At 40.4% G+C, this 22,949-nt stretch overlaps 1 protein-coding gene and 1 pseudogene across 12 annotated transcripts in view; one reads left to right on the top strand and one right to left on the bottom strand.

Annotated features, from left to right (window-relative positions):
* The window catches only part of Mast4 (microtubule associated serine/threonine kinase family member 4), a 594,077-nt gene that overhangs the window by 93,598 nt on the left and 477,530 nt on the right, over nucleotides 1–22,949 (top strand). The window lies entirely within an intron of this gene.
* On the bottom strand, nucleotides 17,215–19,402 carry LOC106010913 (forkhead box protein N3 pseudogene; annotated as a pseudogene).

Genomic DNA, 22,949 nt, shown 5'->3' with positions numbered 1-22,949 from the left:
CTCTGCTTTACCTAAGATATAGACTTTTCAAATTAAAATTTTTTAAAAATTAAATTCATATACAGTCCAAAACACACCAAACATTTATATTCACTTTTGTCTTTATTCTCCTGTTACTGGGAAAATATTTTTTAAAGATGTTTTAGAGGGTGACTGCTTTTGTCCCAGTAATTGTGGATCTTAAGTACTATTTTCAGTGGCAGACTTTGAAGTTTCATGATGGAAAAAGTCCCTAGAGTTGATTTGCTCATTGGGGCTTTCCTTTTTCTGCCATAAGTAAATGGAAGCATGGGCTGTGAGACCTATTGGGAGTAGGTAACTGCCTTACGCAAAACAGCATCCTCATCCCATTTGTCTCTCTGCTTCTATTTTGGCATTTGCTCTTATGTTTATACACCCACTACCCATGGGTCATCCTCCCATCCAGGCTCTGGAGACCATCTTTCCTCTCATGGAGTTGACACGGGGGCTTAGGGAATACAGGGACAGGTGACACACAAATAATTGCACCTGTCAGTGTTCTGGTGTGGTAAGATAAAAATAGAACAGGGTATGGGCAGGGGGTGTAGCTTAGTGGTAGAGTACTTGCTAAGCATGCATAAGGCCACCTACTCCTTCCCAAAGCACTGTAGAGATGTGGAAGGACATTGGTGTACATATGAAGGGGTGACATTTTAGATAAGTCAGTCAGAGACAGTCTTGCAGGTAGGTGGACATTTGAGTGGAGACAAGAATGAGGTAAGATAGCCAGCTTCTGGGTTGCCTGTGGCAGGAGCCCTTAAAGGAGAGGAGCAGCAAGTACAAAGATACTGAGGTAGGAAATCTATTTGAAGAAAAAGGTTACTGTGGCTGGAGTAGAGTGAGCGAGAAAGGGGCATATTGATAGAGGACATCAAAGCCTTATGAGAGAAAACCTTAGGCTGTTGTATTGAGTGTGTGCAAAGTCACTGGAGGGTGTGGTCAGAGGAGTGATATAATTTGACTTTCTCCCCCTGCCCCGTTACTAGGGGATTGAACCCAGAGCCTTCACACTGAGCTACATCACCAACCCTTTTTTGTTTTTTATTTTGAGACAGTGACTTGCTAAGTTTCCTAGGCTGGGCTAAAACTTGTGATCCACCTCCCTCTGCCTCTATAATCTCTATTTGAGATTATAGACCTGCCCTGCCACACCTTGACTTTTGAGATGCTTGTTCTGGATGTTGTGTTGAGTATGGACTACTGGGAAGTTGGGGGGAAGCAGGAGATCGGTGAAGAGGCTGTTGCAGAGATGCAGAGGGAGATGCTGTGGCTTTGGCCAGAAAGTCATGAGATGTACTAGAATCTGGATATATTGAAGGGCAGAACTACCAAGATTCATTATAGGTTGGATGCACATCCCTGTGGCTCCCCCCTCCCTGACAAGATGGCCAGTGCAACATTTGTGAGCTCTTCTCCTGTCCTTCACCTGGGTCTTCCTCAGAGGTGGAAGGGGTGGTGGTGAAGGGGGGATGAGGAGGCTCTCAGGAATTCCTTTGGTGCTTTGAGGAAGGTTTGATTCCCAGCCAACAGATTTAGGAAAAAAATGATGTGGACAGAGCAGGAGTAGTTCTGAAGTGTTGAGCTCACTCAGCACATAGCATTTATCGTGAAGAATAACATCTTTAAAAAGTCATGGTAATGGTATGTGAGGTGGTATCAGATTTGTGATACCTGAGAGAAGAATGATTAGTCTCCCCCAGATCACTTGATGTTTTGCGAAGTATATTGATGTATGAGTTGGATCAGTGGTAAAAGTGGGAATGTAGAGGAGGGGAATAGGAGCAGCAAGGTCAGAATCTTTTTTCTCAGTAACCAGCCCACTATTGCAGGTGAATGCTGCAGGTATGTACCAATGGAGTGTTGGTATTTTAAAAACAGCTTTGTTGGTATATAATTTAAATACTAGAAAGATTACTCATACTAAGTTCAATGGTTTTTAGTAAAAGTACAGAGTTGTAGTCCACATGCCCCTTTGCAACCACTCCTTGGTCCATCCAGCAGAGTGGTTTTGTTATTTTTAGGCCTGTCCAAGGTTCAGAAATAGCCATTAAGCTTGAATGTATATGCAAGATCAAACCATGGGGAAAAACTATTTCTATCTATGCTCCAATTTGAGCTCTTCAGGCAGTAAGAAAATATGAGCTGTTTGGAAACTCAAAGATCATAACATCTTGAGTCACAAACTTTTATAGGAACCCGAAGTATTCATACATGCAAATATCATCAGCTTGTCCATGTTTTATGTAAACTGTAGGAATATTGCAGACAAATGAGGTTGGTCAGAGTATTTTTAGTGATTTCTAGGGTAGAGGAAGGCCAGATGGATCAATTTTCATTACAATTTTCTTCCTGGCTGAGTGTATTCCAGAATTTTGTGACTAAGACACGGACTTTTTGAATATCCGATTTTTATCCCTGTCATTATTTATATCTCATTTCATTAGGTCTTATTTGGAGTGCCAAATCTACTCTTTTAAAAGAATGATTAAGTTGACTCATTTGTTTATCAGAAAAAATAACCATAAAATACTTAGTACTTACTAAGTGTTTCACCTCAGTTTTCTCATCTGTGAAATGGGGTTCCTAATAACTGCTTCATGGGTTGCCTGAAAAGCAGTTTTAGCAATAAGTAAATAATTGTTCAGGAATGGGTGGCCTTTATATACTTCATAACCATTACTCATGTCTACAATAGTGTGCTCCAGGTTTGAGCTGTAGCCTAGATCTGGCTGACTATAGACCTGCTGCCCCATCTTTCCTCTCCTGAAAATGTTTTTCTTCTTCTACATCTTCTCTAGTGCTTCTTGCTCTACTTGCCTCTCTTAACACTCTGCTGCTGATCACTCTGTCCCTCCTTCTCCACTTTCTTCTGTCTTGTCTTTTATGTCCTTTTATCCTGCAGAAAAATCTCAGGTACACTGTCTTGCAGAGAAACAAAAGTTTTGTGTCTTCCAGGATGCTGAGTACCCTGAAGGGAAAGGGAGAGGGAGAATTCGGAGCGCTCTGGCCTGGGACAAACTGTGCATGTTTGGTGCCTACTAAACCACAAAAATTACTGCTTTGTAGTCACCCATGGTTCCTTTGGTGGTCAATTTCTTGGATAGGAACTTGTTCCAGAAATGTTCCAGAAGCCATCTCTGGAAAGTGGAAATTGGAAGGGCAGGTTTTCTGCTTTTTATTTGCATGCAGTAATTTGGAATTCAGCTTGCACAAATTCATTTGAGATCATCTAAAGATTAAACTTACTGTGTGCTGCCTGCATTTCCCTGTAGTTTCCTTTTTTTCCTGTTTTTAATGGGTACAGCATGAGCATGTTCAGAATGATAACACCAGAAACTTCACCATAATTAAATACATGTGCTGCTTCAGTGCTACAAAAGTCTCAGGTGTGTGTCTAATCTGTGTTTTACTAGTACATCCGGATTTTTTTAAAAGATAAAAACAAAAGATATAAATGATAAAATCTGAGCCAAATACATAATTATACAGTTGAATGCTGGATGTTATATCGAACAGCAAAGTCAAATCTTGTTTCATAGGAATAGTTTCTGGTTCCCTGGAGTCTGCTATGACACTTCCATTTATGATGTGGTGAAATGAAAATCTCATTGACTGCAGAACTGTATTTTCAGAGTGTGTTCTTAGCCATATGCCTGCATTTGCCATTAAATATTATTTAAAAACAAAATGCACAGAGTGTCATGATTTATCCATCAGAAGAAAAATTTCCCCGTGTATTTGTTATGCTATAATAAAGCATTTATCACTCAAGCAAAATTAAGAAAACCAAAGTTTTTTGCATATCATAATAATAGCTAACATTTTTGGATACTTGCTATTTCCATGTTTCCCTGAAAATAAAACCTAACTGTGAAATACACAGCCTTGAAAACTAGAGCTCAAAAATGCCAGTCTCAACCTCAGATCCTTTTCTAGTTAGGTCTTCTTTTCCGGGAAGCAGCGTTGTTAGGTAGTGTGCTCAAGGCTTTATATAGATTATTTTATCATCTTTCAGTCCCTTTGAAGGAGGTACTATTATTATCCCTAATGCATAGATAGGGAATCAAAGCTTTTTAAGGTGAGATGACTTTCCTATAGTCACTTCTGTAGTAAATAGTGTCAGATTCTAAAGTCCAAAGGCCTTAGCAGATGTACTCTGCTGTTTTGGGTCTTAAACTACACTGAAAATAAAAATCAACTGGGGATTTTAATTAATATGAAGATTCCTGGGTCCTACCCAAAGATTAACAAATCTAGGTGTAACCCCAGAACCCGCATTTTAACAAGCCTTTTGGGTAATACTAGTTAAATTGATCCAGGGATTTATCTGTGAGAAATATTGCCGTGCTGCCCCCAGAGTCTTTTTCATTCTCAACAGTACAAAAGATGTTAGGGGCACACAGATCTGAGATGAGCTAATCTGTGCATGTGGTGGTGACTAATCCATGTCTGGGGCACCGAGGGCTCAATAAGCCTTCCAAGGTGAGTTTGGAGGCAGAGTCAAGCTCCAAACCCAGCCCTTATTCTTAATGCCATGTGAAATGGGAGTGCAGTTCATAATCTGACATTTAAATTTGTGAGAAGAAGCAGCAGCATTTGAGTTTAAGACACACTAACCTATATATTCTTGTAAGGATTATTTATTACTTATTATAATGAATGTTTTCTAGAACTTCTTTTTGCTGAATGATATTCCAGGAAATTTCCAGGAAAATGTGTGTTCTCTGTGAGTAATTATGAAAGAGAGAAATAGTAATTTTGCTGTTCTTTAAAAAATGGTCAGAAAAAACCCTTAAACTAGTGACTCATAAACATTCTTCATTTTGAGTTGGCTAATTTCATTGGCAGTGTTGAATCATTGCCATTATGTATAGAAGAGAGTTAGCTGATCCAAAAGAGCTTAACTTAGATTTACACTATAGCCATACAAAAATTACTCACTGTTTATTAAATGTTTTGACCATCAGAAACTTTGTCCTTAGGCCTCATCTGAATATTTAATGATAATAATGGTAATAATAACTTTTCTTCATGCTCTGATATAAGTTGGGAAACTAGATATACAATGCTGGCCCTGCAAAGTTAATAGTTCTACTGTAATAACTTTGAAAGCTTTGTTGTGTCCTTGGACTTTCAGACAATGAGAGCCATCTTCTGTGCTTTAACTTGCTTCTTCTTAGGTCCCTCCAACAAGAGGCCACCAGTGCTCCTGCTCCTGAATTCCAGCTCCTTCTTTAGGAGTCCTGTGAACTAGCCATAGCTGTGTTAGTGAACTAGCACAGACTGTTGACAGTTCTGGGGCTGGTTGGTCCTTATATGGACTGGGGATGTGGGAATGACTAATATACCCAGATCTTAACTTGCCACTCATTTGTAGGTGACTTTTAGCCCAGCCAGGTTTCTGGCACCATGTGTGGTGACAATGCAGCCATAGTTGTGTGTTCCATACCTGAGTGGGCCACCAGTGGGGATAAGATGTATCTTACTGGGTGTATTAGTGTGGTAGGGTTGTCATGGCAAAGTACTACAGTGTGGGGGACTTAAACAATGGAAATTAATTTTTTCATGGGTTTGGAGACTAGAAATGCAAGATCAAGGTGCCAGCAGAGATGGTTATATTATGAATCCTCTTCCCTACCACCACCACCAACTTATAGTTGGATATTTTTTCCTATGTTTTAATACAGTCTTTCTTCTGTGTCTGTCCCCTTGTCTCCTAAGAGGACAATGGTGTTGTTGGATTAGAGGCTACTCTGAGTGACTTCATTTAGCCTTAATTACTTCTCTAAAGATCACGTCTCCAAATATAGTCAGTTCTGAGGTACTGGAGGTTGGGACTACCACATGTGAATTGGGGGTGGGTATTTCAGCCCATAACAGTGGGAAAACATCAGTACCTAGAGTGAAAGAAATCAAGGGCAAGGTGTGCAATTTTAAAGAATAGGAGCTTTCAGACTTTGGAACCCTTCTGTTCTGAATTCATAGGATTGATTTCTTTTGGTAGCTCACACTCAGTAATACTTTATGGAATACTTCTTATGAGGACAGACCTGTGTTGTCACTGATACTATTAACAGCTCTCATTCCCATACCCATGTGTACAAGACCCTTTATACATATCCTCTGGTCCTTGCAAGGATGTTGATGATGCTGGTAGATTCACTTTACATACGAGAAGACCAAAAGTTAAAGAAAGCAAAGGGCTTTTCTGAATTTATACAACTACCAACTAAGAGCCAAACCCAGCTCTGCAGTCTAGTCTCCAGCCTGTCCTGGTTCATTATACCATCAGCCTCCACATCCTGCTCACTCTAGTGTTTGTGTAAAGAGTTGGAAGGTGGAGTTAGTGAGAGAAATAAAATGAGCCAAAACATGAACACCCAAAGCAGGACTTTTATTAAGGGACAGAGCTGCTGGGCTGTCTTGAACAATGGGGAGAGCAGCAACCAGGGGTTGGCTGGGTGAGGTTTATAAGGGCTGGGGGAGTGTGGTGGAGGCAGATGATTGGCTATGACTGGGGGCGAGGCAGGAAAGAGTAGGTCTTTATTCTCTCTGGAGTGACTTGTTTCCTGTAGGCAGGGGCCATTTTAGGATGCAGGGTTGTTGGGGCCATTTTATCTAGCAGAGAACTCTATCATTCCAGACTCTTGACATTATTATGGAATAGGGGTGGAGGCCTCTTTTCTGTAGGTACTTTCTGCTGGCACAGGGGCAGTGATAAAAGGTAACAGGTCTGGGTCCTACGTGATGGTGGTGTGGTCTCTCATGGAGAGAAGTTGATAATCGGCCATAATGAGTTTACCGACTGTCTGATTGGTAAAGGCCCGCAAATGCTCCTGCAAGAAATTTTGAAAACAGTGAAACTGGCAGGATCCAAAAAGTAGGATTATGCCGAGGATACTGAGGGGTTCCCAGGAAAGGAAGAAGCCAGGGAAGCCACTGGACGAAGTGTCCTGGTAGAGAGGGTAGCCGGTCTAGGTCTCGTCTACGTTTCTCTGTATACTCCCTGAGCTCCTTCACCTTGTCTCCAACAATACCAGACTGATTGACAAATTAACAGCACTCCTCCAGAAGGAGGCATGTTCTCCCTCTTTCTGCTAATATTATATCTAGAGCTCTTCTATTTTGGAGAATCACAGCTGCCAGGGAATTGATTTGGGACTGCAGGTTGACCAGAGAGTCATCTACCTTTTATATCTTCATTTAGCTCTTGGAATAGGGTATAATAGAAGTGTGTTGATGTTGAGATTTTTGCAACACTTGTGTCTATTTTGCCAGAACTCCAGCTCCCATTAGGAAAGGGAGTACAGGAAGGGCATGCTTGTTAAGATGGTGGATATTGATTAAAATAAAAAAAGTCTAGCACATTTGTTGTTGATATTATCTGTATGATCACTTTAAATTTGGCAGCCTATAGGCAAGAATAAACAAGATTTTTAAAGAAATTAGAGCATGAAAACAGTCTAAGCATGAGCACACTAGAATGGAAGGGCAGGTTGGGGAGAAAGTCACACTTTGATACTGAAATAGTGAGTGATTGTAACCTGTTGGCTCTTAGATTATTTCATTGATAAAGGTTATCTATAAGTCTGATACTTTATCATAAGTCTCTCTAGTTTTAGCTGTAAGAAGAGACAATTTGAAGAACATATCTTACTAAGAAATATAAAACTCTAGCTGAGCTCTTATAGATTTTTCCCATAGTTTTTAATGATCTATAACTGTGGTCAGCTATGGGTGTAGCTGGAAACTGCCAGAAGGGGTCAGTGATTGGAGCCCCCTATTTGTACCTAGCTTTATTACTGTACTATGTGATTATTTTTTATACCTCTTTTGGTTATTTTTTTCTGCTGGGTGTTTAAAACCAAGTTAAAGTGAGACCTGTGTCAATTAATATGAACCTCTTGTTATCTATCAAGGTCAGTTAAGTCTCCTCAGGCCATTATTTTGGAACCATGAGCCTCTCTGCTCCTCTGTCAGTGTCAGACATCAGGATAGGTCACGGCCTTGCTTGACCATGCAAAGATTTTTTTCTCTTGGTGACCCTCCTTTGGCACACAGTACATTTGTCCTCTGGTGTACAGCAATCTCCCTGCTCAGGAGGTTGAGTGACTTAGCAAAGATGTAGGATCCTGTAGAGAAGGTTCCCTTATGTCCTGGATCTTTGTTGACCTTGAGGGGCCAGGGTCAAAATATTGGCTATCCTCATAGTCTAGTTACCTTTTTAGTTTTGGTCTCCAAACTTTAGTTGTTGAACACCCAGAAGAGAAGATCAATAACATTAGCATTGTAATAGGAGTACTGAACTTAACTATTATAATGTTATCTGGATATCAAGCACTTTGAAATATAAAATATAGTTAGAAGACTGTTATTATCAATCATGATTGTTCTTGTAGTTAAATTCCTGTAAAATGTTAACAGAGAAAAAAGAACTTTAAATCAAGAGCCATAAATAGTATTTTAGCATGACAATCATAATGATCTTATCTTTGTAACACATTTAAATGTCCATCTGGTATAAAATAGCCATTGTTAAATATACTCATTAAAAAAAAACCCAAAATTTTTATCTCAATTATTATCTTTGATAGGATACCATCTAAAGAAAATATCCCAGCCCATAAATGTAACCTGTTATCATAAATAGCTGGAGTGTATGAGAAAGGCAAATACCTGAATCAAAAAGGGCTTATTATAATAAACAACATATTAGAAAACCTGTATAGTCAGAAAGCATAAATACATTTAGTACACCAGAAAATTAACAGTAATAATTATCATAATTATATGTATGAGACCTTATGCCCTTTAATTCAGTTTGGTACAAAAGCCTCTTTTTAAATAAAAGCTTGTTATTGTTCTTTTTTGTTTGTTTGGTTTTTTTTGTAGGAAATTTAGTCTTATGAAAATGACTGGTGTAAACGTATAACAACATATTTAGAATTTATGTCTTTGATAACAATGTAAAGATAGTATAATAACATACTTAAGTAATATTTATTGATGTAAGTCTTTTATAAGGCTATGAAAACTATCAGGTCAGTGTGTTGTGAGACTATGAAAACTGTTGAGATCCCCCTAGTGTACAAAGACTGGAAAATATTTCCATGCGGCTGCTCCTTTGTTCACCAAAGGGAGCGTGCCTTGAACTTAATAACTTCTATCTATAAATAAAACAGTTGTATGGTTGGACAAAAAACAAACATATAAGACAATTTATAAAACTAGAGTGCACTCAAATATATTTAGCCCAATTGAATTATAATATCTCTTTATAATTTTTAGGTTTATAATTATAAATAAGACTAGTCAATTAACAGAGATCTCTTGTAGAATTAGAATTAGAAGGGATGAAAGCTCTTTATGCCTGTAAACTTTTATAACAAACTTGAAACTAACAAGCAAACATACATATTTCCTTGATAAATCACTTCCGCACACCTTTTCAACACCTTTTTTAACCTTTTGGTCTTGTATATCTCTCTTTATCCTTCTAACAAGACAAACATACAAACTCTTTTCATATCAAAAGTATATCTCTTGCACTTACAACTTTTTAAATATTTTTTCTCCATCTCACTTATTATAAAACTTCTATAACAAACTTGTCTTTAGCTGTTAAAATTTTTAAAGTGTCCCTTTTCTTTTCTGTTTTCAGATTGTTACATGTTAAAATTTGACTGGTTGCCAACAGTAGTAACCTTGAGTTTTTCATCAACAAAGTATAGAAAAGAGCAAGTTAACCCTATAATTACAATTCATGAATTTACAATGCACAAGAAATGTTTTAAGTACACCAATTAAACATCAACTCAAATTGAAACAAATACATTTATCAGTTAGCTAAAATTTGTAACTTGATTTTTCTTGTAAAATCTCTTGATGTCTGATAGATCACAGTTGTAGTTTCTCTGGCTTTGTTTTTGATTCCAGACCTTTGCAACAGAATCAGGCTGATAACATAGAGCTGGTCTTGGGTCTTAAAGTCAGGAGTGGTTTTTTTTTACTATTTCGTTTTATGCTCTGCAGAGCTTTTCTAGCTGTTTTTAATCCATCACTTACTTTTTCTTTTCAGTTTTTAAAATCTGAGTGTAAGCCCTGCTCGACCCTCTTTAACCTTTTTTAGCTTTCTCTTAATATCAGGGGCTGACTGAGAGATAGAATGAGTCTTAATGATCATCATGTCAGCCTGGGAGGTAGGATCAATTTTGGTGTATTTTTGAAGGTCCTCAGTGAGCTGCAACAAAAACTGTGTCAGATTTTCTTCATGGGTCTGAAGTTATTTTTTTAATCTTATCAAAGTTAACAGACTTGTGAGCTGTCTGTTTTAAACCTTTTATGAGGCAGAGAGTCATAAGGTCTCTGTGGCCTCTATGTGCCTTGCCTAGCTGATAGTCCCATTGTGGATCGTCTCAGGGCTTGGCCTGTGTTCCCACTGGCTTGGTGTTTTCAGCAGCATGAAATTTATCTGCTGTGGTCTGGGCCACAGTCCACATTCTTTTCTTGTCCTTGGGGGGAAGGGTAGAAGTCAGTATCATATAGATATTGTGTCAAGTCAGATCATAGGACAGAGTTAAGTAACAAAATTCTTTGATGTAGGAGTCAGGGTCAGAAGAAAAAGATCCAAGACTCTTTTCAATTTGAGAAAGATCTGTGAGTGAGAAAGAGACATGGACTCTGACCTGATAATACCTTCCATTTCTGCCACCTCCCAGAGGGGCATGATAGTAGCCAGGGGGGCTGGAAGGGTAGGATATCGGGTACAAGTGTGAGGAGGGGAAATGGGAGGTGTGGGTGGTTTTGGCTGTGGTGAGTGTGAGCAATGTGGGAAGCGAGAGTGTGAGGGGATGGCTGAGGATGCCAAGGACAATGAGGCAGAAGGATTGTAGGGTGGGGGTGGAGTGAGGGGGGGTGGTTGGCCGGGTCAAAGTTAGTCATATCTGGTTCTGAGCTGAGATTGAAAGTGGGGGGTGAAACTGTGTGAGTGAGGAGAATTTGGGGAGTGGAGCAGGACTGTCAAAGAGAAGAGTGGGTGTGGATGTAGATGAAAGCCTGCACATAGGGGACTTCAGATCATTTGCCTTTGCAATAACAGAAATGGTGGAGGTCATGAAGAACATTCGGGTTGAACATTTCATTTTCTGGCCATTGGGGCCCATTATCTAATTTATATAGTGGCCATGCTTGATTGCTGTAAAAGATGAGCCATTTGGGCTTAATGTCACCAGTGAGCCCCAGGGTTTTCAGGTGGGTTAACAGACATCCCAGAGGAATTGAGCATGGGGGTTTGGATTGAGTGGTTTCCCTAGTGGGAGGAGGCCAGATAGGTAGGGTGAGTATCAGAAAAGCTCCCAGGGAGAAGGGCAAGAGGGAGGAGTGTCCTCATCCCTTTTGACAATCTCCGGAGAGAGAGAGAAAGAGGATCTGACCCGATGGGGTGTCCCCCAGGGGCAGTGGTCCTGGACATGGGCCATGAAGAGTCCGTCTGACTTAGTGCTAAGATTTTTTTGAGTAGGAACACTGAGAGGCAGAGGACCTGAGAGAGAGAGAGGCTGATCTGAGTACTCATCCAGGAATTGAAGGCCAGTGTGGATGTTAAGCATCAGCAATGGAAGGAGTGAAGACCCCTGGTTGGGCGTTGGCTTGGCAGGGTCTGAGAAGGGCAGTTGGGAGGCCAATCAACCCCGGCCAGCTGGGGGATCATCACAAAATCCCAATCACATCCCTCCCGGGTTTCGGCACCAATAATGAGAGAAATAAAATGAGCCGAAACACGAACACCCAAAACAGGACATTTATTAAAGGACAGAGCTGCCAGGCTGTCTCGAACTATGGTGAGAGCAGCAACCAGGGGTTGGCTGGGTGAGGTTTATAAGGGCTGGGGATTGTAGTGGAGACAGATGATTGGCTATGACTGGGGGTGAGGCGGGAAAGAGCAGGTCTTTGTTCTCTCTGGAGTGACTCGTTTCCTGTAGGCAGGGGCCATTTTAGGATGCAGCGTTGTTGGGACCATTTTATCTAGCAGAAAACTCTGTCAGTGTCTTATCCTCATCACTAAAGTTTGACTACTTTGGGGCAAATGTAATTCTGTCTGAGCTTTAGTTTCTTCATCAGTCAAGTGGAATTGGAGCTGAGATCTCTATCTGCAGATGGTGTAAGGTTTAAATGGGAGCATAAATATGCTTCTCAAAATTTCAGCAAGTTCTCATTCACATTGAGAATTTTGTTTTTAAAAGTGGCATCTCACACATCTACAAAGAATCCCATGTTGGAGCTCATCATACCTGATTGATTCCTGATGAACCATTTAAACTCTGAGATTTAGTTGCCTTTTGTATAAAGAGGAGAGTAGTACCTGGCTTTGACTAGACTGTTCTGACCTCCCTGTCAGGATTGAGTTTTTGGTTGGGTCTGCTTTCTGTTACTACATAGAATGTCAAACATTCATTTTTCCCTGGTGTTAATGAATAGCACATTTGGCCATCCTTAAGGTCTTAGATGGTCAGGCTGTTGCAAACCCATTTAGTAGCCATTAATCATTTCGAACAACAATCATACCATCCAAAAATTTTAGTTTTAGTTTTTCATGTATTAGCTTTTGTTATAGCAAAGTGCAGCAGCTCAGCATTACAGCCAAGCATTACAGCTCTGTGTTACAGCCAAATCTTACAGCTCCATGTTACAACCAAGTGTTATGGCTCTCTGAAGATCTCTGGCAGTGAAGAAGTCAAGTGGCACTCAGAGAGATGGAAGGATTCTTTATTACACCAGCAGACTCAGAGGAGTTTGTACTCTAAAGTCTGAGCCCTGAATAGCAATGCAAGCAGCCTTACATAGAGATCTTCAGGGTAGGAGGGGTGGATCAGGGTATGGGGGTACCCACTGGTTGAGTATGCTCATTGAGGCAGATGGGTGGTCTTAACAGAATATTCTTGAAGCCTTAGGTACAAACATCATGTAGCACAAACAGGAACATCGTGCAGTACAAACAGTTGCAGTGTTTGAACAGAATGTTTCAATACATTGGGCAGGAATATCCTGCAGTACAAACAGTTGCATTGCTTGAACAGAACATCATATGGCAAAAACATGGCAGGGAATGGGGGTCGTGGGAACAGACAAAGGCTTGCCTTATTGTGCATTGTTTCCTTATCACTTTGACTACAAGTGAATTTGTTTCCTGGGTCAGTGGCATTTCCCACAAATATAAATGATCAGGGGAAAAGACACACAACATTAGAAAATGGTAAAACTCCTAAATAACGAGCAAGTGGGATCAATATGAATAAGAATTTACTTAGAGAATTATGATGAGCTATTCAAGAAGAAAGCATATAATTTTTAATAATTAGGGCATCAACTGATTTGCATCTTGAGGTTCTCTTTCTTTCATGCCTATTCCTTCTTTATGCTGATGATTCCTAGGACAATTTTTACAGGTGGCCTGTTTTATAGAAAGTTCCTGTGACATTCTTTAATTTTCCCCTTTTCTGTTACAATGATGAAATTTTCCACATTTCCAGAAAAGCACCACAAACATCAAAGACATCACCCATATTTCATTGCTGTTGATATTTTGTATGCTTGAGATTAAAAAGCAATTCTCAGTTTTCTGCAGCTTAAAATTCTTATAGGGATCAGAGAAGGTGTGTTTTGAGCTTGACTACATTACATTCAAGGACACTGAAGCATACGAATGAATTTTTAAGGCCAACTTAGCATTCTGGCTACTTATCTCTGAGTCTCTTTATAATTACTGTAAAACTTATTTTATATTCAATTAAAGGAATTTAATTAAATTCAGTTACGTATAATATTCATTTTCTGCCTGCATTTTGTGTCGGAGTGCACTGTGAAGCCCAGGCCTGAAGGTACCTATTGAGGCTAATGCTGCTTCATCAGAAGCCAAATGTTGAAATCAGCACCCAGACCTGTTTGAATCCCCACTTTTTTATTTACTACCTTTGTGATTCCTCACCTCTTTTAAGTTTGGTTTGGCACCTGTGGCTTTTGTAGGAAGGAAGTTTTAAGCTTTATTTTAATTTTTTATTTTTTGGTACCAGGGATCGAATTTGGGACCTTGCATTTGCAAGGCAGGAGGCGAAACCACTGAGCTAAATCTCCGGCCCTGTTTTAAGCTTTAGAAAATGAAGTGTTCCACCAAAATTTGGTGCCATATAGGCATGTAAATGGCAAACAGTTTTAGTCTTTTCAAGCCAACATTTTCTAGTCATATACTTTGTAGTCCGGTACCCTTTATTCTCCTGATAAATGGAAGAAACATTGCTGGTATTGATCCCCATCTCCACTTTCCTGAAGTCAGGATTTGCCCTCTGTGGGGTTAGTGTGACCCATCCCTGCTTTGATTCCACTACTGGTGTATCAAGTTGAATTTCTTCCATCTCTGTCTAGACTTAATCATTTTTTTTTTTTTTTGTACCAGGGATCTAAGTCAGGACCTTGCACCTGCAAGGCAGGCACATTGCCACTGAGCTAAATCCCAAGCCCAGACTTAATAATTTTTAATTATGGAAACAATGTGAGTGTGTGCAGATTCATTCTGATGTGATTTTCCAGAGGAAACAACGTTTGGATTTTTAGAAGGACAATTACTATATATGTTTTATATCATATATATGTAATATTATGTTTTATACACATATATACATTATGTAAGCTGAAAGTATTGACTTTTATTGTCTTATTTGGTGAGAGAACTAATGAGAAAAACCCAGGAACAGTACCTTGACCTTGTTAGATGAGGGTTTTCCTTACTGAACATTTCTCTTCCCCTTCATCTTTCTTAGATATGGATCTACGGGCACATGCACATCTTCCTTAGCCTTGTATATTCACTGGAACTCCTTTACTAAATTTTTGTTAGGATAAAATAATAAGTTGAATTGTTGGAACAAGCAGCTTCCAAAGTGGAATCTTTTTATTTGCAGAACTTTAATATCTTGCTTCTGTTAGAAGCATGGGTTTATTTATTTTTTTATTTTATTTATTTTTATTTATTTATTTTTTATGGGTTTATTTTTGTTTGCCAGAAATGTAATTCTGCTTTTCTTTTGGACTGGCTATTTGGTAGTCAGTAGTCTTCTAATCTGTTTCGTTCCCCGACTGTGTGAGAACAGCCAAACTTGGGATTGTTCCCAGGCATTACTTTCCCAAGAGGTACTTATGAGTCACTTGGATCTAATGATTAAAAAAGGAAAAATAACATGTGGCTTTTTTAGAAAACAACTTTTATTGATGATATATATTTATTTATACACACATTCTGTGTGCTTGAGTTAATGAATTTTCTTGGAGTAAATATATCCATGAACCACCACCGGTGTTAAGAGACTATTCAGAGGGCCTTTCACTGCCTTCCAATCGGTGAGACTTCCCAGAGCTAATCTCTGTCCCAGCCTCTAATGCTGAGCCATTGATCTTTAGGTAAATGTTGTCACATAGAACGATTATGTCTTGCTTCCTTTACCAAACATAAATCGATGAGAATTTATTATGTGGAGGATTTGTTGTCTGGAGGAATATCTTATTTTTTCTCATTTCTGTATAGTTATCCCATTGTATCCTTAGTCTCCTATTTCCAGTATAACAAATTATCACAAACTTAGTGACTTAAAATAACACACAAACAGGGACAGAGATTTAGCCCAGTGGTTCTGCCGCCTGCCTCGCAAGCACAAGGACCTGAGTTCGATCCCTGGTACCAAAAAAACCCCAAAACACACAAACATTATTTTATAATTCTAGAGGTCAGAGGTGCAAAATTGGTCATACTGGACTAAAATCAAGGTGTTCACTGGGCTCCTCTGTAGGCTGTGAGAGGAGAACCTGTTTCCTGGTCTCTTGCAGCTTCTCATGGCTACCTGTATTCCTTATCTTGTGGCCTTTTATGCTGCCTTGAAGGCATATCATTCCAGTATCAGTTTCAGTTTCATATCACCTTCTCTTTTATTATCAGATTTCTAAATTGGTCACATATGCAAAGTCCTTTTTGTCATGTAAATTAATACAAGTTCAGGAGTTAGGATGTGGATATTTGTGAGTGGGGAGCATTTTTAGGTTACTACATCCATGGTGTGGCAATACTGCCATTTGTCCTTTCTGTTGATGGGCTTTTTGTGTATTCAGTTTGGAGCTGTTATGAATCAGGCTGCCATAATTAGTCTTGTGCATATTTTTGTGACTTATGTACACACATTCTTATATGTGTGTGCACTCATGCACATGTTCTTCCCATGTGTATACAGATGTTCCTCAATTTATGATGGAATTATGTCCTATAAACCCATCAAAGGTTGAAAGTATCTTAATAGAATATGCATTTAAATCATCCACCTTACTAAATATCATAGCATAGTAACACTGTATATGGTAGAGGATGAGGTGTTTTCTCTCTTGATCCCATAGCTGACTGAGAACTATGGCTTGAAGCCACTGCCCAGCATCGAGACAGTGTCAGACTGCATATTGCTGGCTCAAGCAAAAAGCAAAATTCAAAATATAGTTTCTGTTGAATGTGAATCACTTTTGAACTGTCATAAACTCAAAAACCTAAAGCCAAATCATTTTAAGTCAAGTCTGTCTATATACATAGGAATCAATTCATGGTCAGTGTAAGTTTAACCTTACAATATAGTAAAAAATAGTTTTCCAAAATGGTTCTACCACTCAACACCCCTCCTAGAAACACATCTGAGAGCCAGATAGGTGTCTTTTGTAAAGAAGAGAACATATTTAGAGCTGGCAATGTTGTTCCAGAGTTAAACTCATTGATAGCTCATATTTAAAGCCCTTTCTACACAACTGAGGATTTTCCAAAGTGCATTTGTGTGGACAGAAGTCCTGTGAGATACTGTAGGAGAAAAGGCTTGTTTTCTCAAATGAATTAGGGTAATACACTGCAAATGGACACATGAAAGGTTTTAACCCTGTTTAGCTTTGTCTTTGTTGCTTTAAGGTCTCCCAAGTGGATTTAACTCTGGCTCACTTTCCCTGCTTTGACAACTACAAGAAATAGAGTTCTAAGGAATACCTTTTGAAAATTCTGGAATAAACTATAATTCACAATGGTCTTTGATAAAGAAGTAACAAGAAGCTGTTATCAATTTTTTTGAACATTTTCTTAATTTAATAGAGAACAGAATTCAGTGATTAGCAACATCACTGAAAAGGTACCCTGTTGCTCCTCCTTAGTCCTGGCACCTGATGTACCTGAAGGGTCCTGTGTTCACCTGTAAGATGTTACCAGGCTGCAAAGCTAAGTGAGCTGTGCTCACTGTGTGGCAGTGCCACAGCTTTCCTGGCACAGGGGATGCTGGGTGCCATAAGCTTGGGTCTGCTCCCGGGGGACACAGGTTCTTCCTTCTCTCCAACTGTTCCATGTGCCTTGACAGTGAATGCAACTGGAGGGACATCTGAATTTTTAAACCCAAGGGCTGGGTCTGAATGGCGATGACTCCGCACATGTGCCTTCTGGGTGCTGCGTGTGTGTTCCCATGGCATTGGAGTTGACATCCCTGCGGATTCAGCCGCATGTTTCTGACAGGCTGTAGGAAGCAATGGTAATTTTGGCTTTTTCGATTTTGTCTTCAGATAATGAAAAGCTTTTGTAAAACAGCTGAGTGTCAATATGAGTTCTATGGCTTCAATCTCCTTTAAACATAAAATTCTTAAGGAGGGTTCAAAACAAAGGAGAGGGGGGCAAATTAAAAAAGGAAAAGAAAAGAAAGAAAACCAAACCAAAAGAAAAAAAAGAAAAAAAAATTGCTGATATTGCCACAAATCATTAGAAATCTCCTGACATGCTGAAACCAAATGGCCATAAGTTCAAAACAAATCAGCGACTTGTTTTCAATTTTTTGTGGTTTCCTTTTGTTCCTTCTGCCCCTTTGCCGTCCGATTGGTGATGTTATTCAAACAGGACCGGATCCCTGCTAAGTGCAGGAGCCACCCGGCTGCCTCTTTCATCTCCTCATCATTGCATGTCGCTGTGGACCTTCCTGGCCTTGGCGAAGTGCTGGCGCTTCTTGTGCTGGTATGCATACCCACTGTCCCCCAGAACATCCTTGGCCTCCTTCTGGCTGGGCTTCCTGTCATCCTCTTCCGTTTCGCTGTGGCTCTCATGGCTGTGGAAACTCCCTTCACTGCCTTCGCTGCCCTCCTGACTCCCCTTTGTGACAAACTCATAGTGGTCATCAGCCGAGGACGAGGATGACGACGACGACGAGGAGGAGGAGGAGGGGGGCGGGGAGGAGGAGGGGCAGGAGATGATGATGGAGATGATGATGGAGTCGCTGGCAGGCAAGGTGCTCTGGGCGTTGGAGGACTTGGCACTGCTATAGTTGTGATCCTCCTTGGGATCTCCACTGACCATGGGAAAGCCACACGATGGCTCGCTCTCAGTCAGCATCCGGCAGCTGGTGATGCCATTCCTCATGGCTGCTGTCATTCCAATGGGAGTGATTGGCAATGGCCTGACGCCAAGGAACAGCCCTCGGCTCAGCACCCGTGCTCCATTTTGAATCACTCCTGGAGGAACTTGCAGAAGGGCTCCATTTCTCTTGAAGAAGGTACTGCCCGGTCAGATGGGTGGACCTGATGTGCTTTGATATGCCTGAGGAATGGGAGGTGGGTGGTAAGGTGTCTTTTTCAAAGCCTGAATTAGATTTTGTCTATACTCTGGGTCTATGCACCACAATGACCCTTTCCCGATACTCTGACTCCTCTCTTTGTCCACTTTCTTAAAACACTTATTCAGTGACAAATTATGTCTCACTGAGTTTTTCCACCCAGTAGGTGCATTCGCAAAATACGGAAAATGTTCCAAGATCCAGTTGTAGATATCCTTCACTGGCAGGCGCTTGTTCGGAGAGTCCTCGATGGCCATAAATATGAGGCAGCTAAAGGAGTACGGGGGCTTGCAGTTGGGGTTCTGCCTGGCATCGTAGGGCATGTCAGAGTGGGCGGGGACAGAGGGGTGTCGTCGTCCAAGTCCTGCATGGGGCTGACACTCCTGAGGACCGACTCCCCAAAGCTCTTCAGCAAGTTCTTGCTCTCATGCAGCCAGTTCAGGTTGGTCAGCTCCTCATCTTCCATGGTCCCCTCTTCTAATCCGACGTCAGGCAGGGAAAAGTCGAGGTCGTCGTCTTCCTGAAGGGCCTTGGAGAAAGCGGTGCCCGGGTAACACTGACGCAGTCCACTGGACACACTAATTCCTGAGCTTTCTGGCTTCTTACTGGCAGGCATGACTGGACCCATTTACGTGAAGGCTCCTGGCCGGAGCGGGGCATGGGGACGCGGGGGCGCTGCTGCCCTTCAGCGGAGCCGACAAACTTTCGCGGGCGCCCAGCGGGCATCGCTCGGTGGCCCGGCTCAGAACGTGCGGGCGCGGCACTGCGAGCCCCGGGCAGTGGGCGTGGGGGGGAGGGGGCAGCCGGGGCGCGCCCCTCGTCTTCCCGCCGGCCCTGCCGCTCTCCCCGTTATCAGTTTTTTAGAAGGAAAAAAAGGGGGGCGGGGATTTAGCTCAGTGGTTCCACCACGAGTTTGATCCCCGGTACCAAAAAAAAAAAAAAAAAAAGTGTCGAGTGTTTTCTCCATGATGTAAAGACCTACCTGTAGAGAAGTAGAAACCGTCAGAAAAAGGGTTGAATTTGCTTCGATTTAGTTTTCCTTTAATGAGGCCTATAGTTGGGGAAAATTGATTTGTATTACCACTACCTTAAATTTTGTACAAGGAGGCCAATATAAAAAATAACTTCTGCTAACTAGGAACAGTGTTGATGAGATTTGCCCCAAAAATGTTCACCCCAATGGAGTTTTTTCTCCCATTAGGTCCCTGTGCACATTTTCCCCACTCGTACCCTTCTTTTACTTCTCTTTTTTTGGTACCCGGGATCAAACTCTCATCCTTGTGCTTGCACAGCAGGCAGTGAAACCACTGAGCTAAATCCCAGGCCCTTCTTTTACTTCTCTTAACCAACATATAACAGAGTAACTATTCTCACTTTTTCTCTCTCCTTGTTTTTTCTTTCTCTTGGTCTATTTTCTTTTTAATATTCTCATCTTGTTTGTATCACCAGTATCTCTCCTTCTACCACCAACCCACAAAGGCCAGGATTCCTTCTCTGGGACAAGCAACATCTCCCAACACACACATCACCACGCCCCAAAGCTCCTAGCTCTCCTACCTCAAACAGCCCTGCATTAGTCCTGGTTACTAATCTGCTGTTGTTGGTCTGGGGAGGAGACACTGGGACTGATGACCATGGCCTATGAGGAAGAGAAACACTGATAGTGGCTAAAATTTAATTTGGACTTTAAAATGTGTATGTATACCCCCTGAGTATTCTATCCATAATTACTTCATCTTTCTGCCTTGATATTGACTATTAATCTAGACGTGACACAGAATACATTACTCAAACGATATTTTCACCATGAAGTTTGGGGTTAATTGCTTACCCTCTTCCATTTCTTTTGCATTTCTTTTTCAATTGAATCAAGATATTCCCAGAATTTAATTTTTTTTGTTTTTATAAATCTCATTGCAAACTTCCTATAATCCTAGAAGAAATTTTGGGTGATACTTTGGGATATTTTTATTTATGGAGACATTGTCAGTATTTCACTCTCCCCACAATGGCTGGTTAGGCCAGTAGAGAATTACAGTGGAGGTTCTGATATTAGTTTGATAATCTGTTTTAGCAGTTTTAGACCGGAGGATTTAGAATTGGGGATTGAACCAGATGGCCCCTTTAAGTCACTCCTTCCTTGATGATCTAGTTCGCTTTCAGTGATGATGATAATTGTAGGAGCTGTAACTTATTTCCATGTGTCTAGTACTCTTGTAGGTGCCTTATTTATACGTCAGTGCATTTAATCCTTAGGATGCTCCCACGAGGAAGGTACCTTGTATCCCCATTCTATAGAGAGAAGAATCCATCTGCAGAGCTTTGAGATTATCTAGCTGGTAAGTGGAGGAGCCAACATTTGCCCTCAGGTAGTTTGGCCCAAATCCATGTTGTTAATCCTTGGGCTAGACTTTGTCTCTGGCTCCACAACAAATTTATCCAAATTGTTCTTCACATTGTTCTTCTCTTTTTCAAAAACTCATCATACAAGGGAGAGACCTAGTAACTCAGTAATGTGCAAATCATCAGGCCCATGGCAGATGAGTAGATCCCTGGTGGCCTGGAAATTCTGTGAACTGCCAGTCTCTAGCTGTGTACCCTTTGGCTGGATGACTGGAACTGTTTACCAGGTTTTAGTGTTTTTTTAATTAGAGAACACAACAATGGAGTTCTCCAGCTTTAAAAGTCTGGGAATTTAGGACTATTTTGTAGGAAGATAGTATTAAGTACTTCTCTCTTGGCATGCTTGACTCAGGTCTGGGTGAATCCTCCAGCGCAGTGATTATAGTCATTGCCTTCCTTCTTTCCTTGTTTTGCATCTTGCCTTGCTTTTGTACTTGTCCTTGGCAGATTAGGCATCCATTCCTTTTCATTGGCAAATGCTATTTCCCCACTAATAGTGAATTCTGTGCATTTTCTTAATCCAGGATCTAAAGATAATGTACTAAGCTTTTGCCACTGTTCCCTCTGTTATTGTTGCTCTTTGCCTTTTTTTTTTTTTTTTTAAATGGCATTTAGAAGGTGTATTCTTGCTTTGCCACACACTGAGCTAGATCCCTTGCTCATGTCTGGCCACAAGCAAAGGACCCTGTCTGTCTATTGTACTTTCTGGTTGGGGTCATATCTGCATGTGTCATGGGATTGTTTTGTTTTTTGCTCCACTAAAAGCTACTCTGGTGTGCACTGTCTCTCTCTTTCTGCTGGTAATTAAATCTGCTTCCACCTAAGAACAGGCCTCTAGCACACTGGTCCTTGAAGTCAACAAACCTGGGTACATGTTACCCCTCTGGTCCATGATGACTCTCTAAGGGAAACTGGTCCCATGGAGAGTTGTAGGGAAACAATGTTGTATCTGCAGCTCCTTGTGCATTTTTGCCTAAAATGGATCTGCTGAGGAACACACCAGTACTAATGAGTTGCTTGGCATTCCCTCTTGTAGATATTATCATGCATGGCATAGGGCTGGGGATTTAGCTCAGTGGTTTTGCCACCTGCTGCGCAAGCGCAAGGACCCGAGTTTGATTCCTGGTACAAAAAAAAAAAAAAAAATCATGCATGGCATACAGGGGCAGACAGTAAACCTTTCCCTGACAGGGTGCCAGACAAAAGGCCAATCAGAATATCAGAGGGGTGTTAAAAAAACGAATGAAACTAATGATTTGGAAATTGATCCTTTTCAAATTGAGTGACTATTTAAAATGAAGTTGAAGATAACCCTAAATGATTGTGAAGGAGTAGTGATTACCATGTATGATTATGTTTAACCACCTATGATTTGGGAGGCATTAATTTCAGCAGTTGAAAGAATTAAGAACCTCTGCTATGCCAGTATTTCCTTTGTTCCCATCAACTTAATGAGATGAACAAAGTTTTTTAGTTTATATTTCTAACACCAAAAAGAAAAAAACAGAATAGAATTGCTACTGAAACATTTCTTATTCTAGCAGTAAAATTCATAGATCCATGAACCAACTGGAAAAAATAAACCATCTCATCTATTTTATTGAGAAATATATTTCCAAGAAATTTTTACTTTTATGCTGCCATTTTAAATTATTACAAAATTGCTTTGTTAAATTGGGTTCTATTAATGACATTTTAAACAATTAGAACCATTGATCACAGTAAAAGATAAATTTTAATAACTTTGTTGCAGAAATATAATCTGATCAATAGAAAGTCTTAAAGCATAAAATTATTATTTTTGACAAAATTCTGTGATGGAATGGAATGAAAATACAAGTTAAGAAAAGAGGAACTATGAAAATATGAGAGTAA

Source organism: Heterocephalus glaber, unplaced genomic scaffold (genome assembly GCF_053883595.1).
Source record: "Heterocephalus glaber isolate CG9 unplaced genomic scaffold, H.glaber_assembly_v1.0 deba00001543, whole genome shotgun sequence".
NCBI classification, from domain to species: domain Eukaryota; kingdom Metazoa; phylum Chordata; class Mammalia; order Rodentia; family Bathyergidae; genus Heterocephalus; species Heterocephalus glaber.
This window is presented reverse-complemented; position numbering and strand designations above follow the sequence as displayed.